General features: G+C 46.2%; 1 protein-coding gene across 5 annotated transcripts in view; it reads left to right on the plus strand.

Moving 5' to 3' along the window:
• The first annotated feature begins 1,441 nt into the window (after window positions 1-1,441).
• The window catches only part of smarca2 (SWI/SNF related, matrix associated, actin dependent regulator of chromatin, subfamily a, member 2), a 134,296-nt gene continuing 133,439 nt past the window's right edge, over window positions 1,442-2,298 (plus strand). For 2 of the 5 annotated variants that reach the window (XM_043718451.1, XM_043718468.1), the window contains exon 1: window positions 1,442-1,656. The gene's annotated coding sequence lies outside the window, so the exon portion shown is untranslated. Of the gene's footprint in view, window positions 1,657-1,933; window positions 2,082-2,298 lie in introns of those variants that run through there. The other 3 variants (XM_043718430.1, XM_043718458.1, XM_043718440.1) reach the window with 2 other exon arrangements.

Raw genomic sequence — 2,298 nt, forward strand, 5'->3', positions numbered from 1 at the left:
AATCTTCAAAACAGTATCAAGTAGAATTTAATCTACTAATCCATTTTAAGATTGAAATGCTCGTTGGGTTGAATGTATTTGTGCAGTTTTCATCACATGACCTTTCACTGCTAAAAATGCCAACCCCTTGCTCCTCAGCAACATATGCTAACACATCCATTATTTTGGAATATTATCTTCCCATGCCAATTCTGAAGCAAGCATCTGGGCAGCATAGTGGCATAGTGGTTAGCACTGCTGCCTCATAGCACCAGGGACCTGGGTTCAATTCCCACCTCAGGCAACTGTCTGTGTGAAGTTTGCACATTCCTCCTCCCCAATGCCACTCCCATTTAAAAAACAATGCAGAGTCACTATATTTTGATTATTATATTGTTATTTATGAAGTATAACAGGAAAATACGGGGTATAAAACTATTTCCACTGGTTGGGAATTGGAGAACTAGGGGCAGAGTCTGAGAATGAGGACCAGACTGTTCAGGACAGATGCTAGGAAGCACTTCTGCACACAAAGGATGGGAGATGTTTGGATTTCTCTTCCAAAAATGGCAGTGGATGCATGATCAGTTGTTAATTTTAAATCTGAGATCAATTTGGATTTGATTTAGTTTATTGTTGTCACATGTACCTAAGTACAGTGAAAAGTCTTATTTTACAAGCAGTACAGGCAGATCATTACAAACTAGATCATAGCATGCTTTGACAGAGCAAGGCATACCAGGTTACAAATGCACAGGAGATGCAAAAAAGCATGGTCAACATTGGATTTGAAATTAGAGAGATCCATTCTGCATTCTAATAACAGTGAGGAAGGAACTGCTCCTGAACCAGTTGTGATTTGGAGGTGCCGGTGTTGGACTGGGGTGTACAAAGTTAAAAATCACACAACACCAGGCTATTCTCTAAGTACATTTGTTGGACTATAACCCGGTGTTGTGTGATTTTGAATTGAATTGAATGGAATGGAATTTACTGTCACATGTACCGAGGCACAGTGAGAAGCTTTGTCTTGCGAGCAGTACAGTCACATTGTTAAGGAGCAGAGATAAGCAAATAATAGATAGGTAATAGGTTTTAACTTTGTAACACAATTTTTTTACTTTGCATTAAGGGATGTGGGCCAAGGTAGATATATGGAGTTTAAGACAACAGATCAGCATTGTCTCATTGATTGTTGGAATAGGGTGAATGGCCTAATCCTGATCCTAGATAGTCATAAGTCAGGAGGGTTAAAAATAAGGACTCAAAGGAGGGAAAGAGGAGAGGATGGATTTTTTTTTCACGTTTGTGCTTGTTTTAACCCATATAAAACTTCTGGTATTTTCTGAACAAATGCAGGGTTTGTGGGATTTGATGAAATGATTAGTGTTGTAAGTACAGTAACCAATGAAGTTAGAGTGTGGAGGTGGGATTTCCTGTTGTTGGTGAGTTAGAGAAACTAATCAAATAGAAGGAAGAGGATTGAAGGAAAAGGCAAGTTGATGGCTGTCACTTCACCAATGAGAACAACTCTTTGCCACTCAATTATAGGAAAAAAAGTCCTCAAAAAAAGGTTACAATATATAAAAAAATAATAAATATATAAGTAAAAGCGCCCCCAACTGTTTTCACAAATTCCGATGCCCTGGAGTGAGTCAGTTAATGCAATATTGAAGGGTAAGATCTCCATGTATTTTACAGTTTTAATTTAATTCTCTGTTTTTTAGAAACACGCTAAAACTGTTGCAGTTTTAACCTTTTTTTGCACTTTCTGAGACCGACATGGATTTTCTTTTGGCGGGGTCGGTGCTGGCTTTCTGAAGCTGGCCACTCGCTAACTTGGCGAATGGGGGCTGAGTGCTGCGGCTCGGAGCTCGGGGCTGGGGCCACGGCGGCTCGCAGCTCGGGGCTGGGGCCACGGCGGCTCGCAGCTCGGGGCTGGGGCCACGGCAGCTCGGGGCTGGGGCCACGGCGGCTCGGAGCTCGGGGCTGGGGCAGTGCCTCCCGCTCTCCCCGCGGCAGGAGCCGCGCTTTTCTCCGGGTCTGTTTCCGCCTCGGGGCCGGGGCCTGACTCGTGGCCGCCCTCTCTGCCGCTGCCGCAGGTGAGTGGATCCTGTCGGCGGCCCCGGCCCCGGCCCCGGGGACTCTCGGTGGTTCGGGCGGGTCTCGGGTCTCGGGTTGCCCTCTGTCCCGGGAGCGGGGACGGCTCCGTGTTCACGGAAGGTTCCCGCCCGAGGCCTGCTCCCGCCTCAGTGAGTGACAGGCCCCGGCACTCTCACCGCAACCACTCTCCACACCCCCACAACCTCACCCCTCACC

Source organism: Chiloscyllium plagiosum, chromosome 2 (genome assembly GCF_004010195.1).
Source record: "Chiloscyllium plagiosum isolate BGI_BamShark_2017 chromosome 2, ASM401019v2, whole genome shotgun sequence".
In the NCBI taxonomy this organism is placed as follows: Eukaryota; Metazoa; Chordata; class Chondrichthyes; order Orectolobiformes; family Hemiscylliidae; genus Chiloscyllium; species Chiloscyllium plagiosum.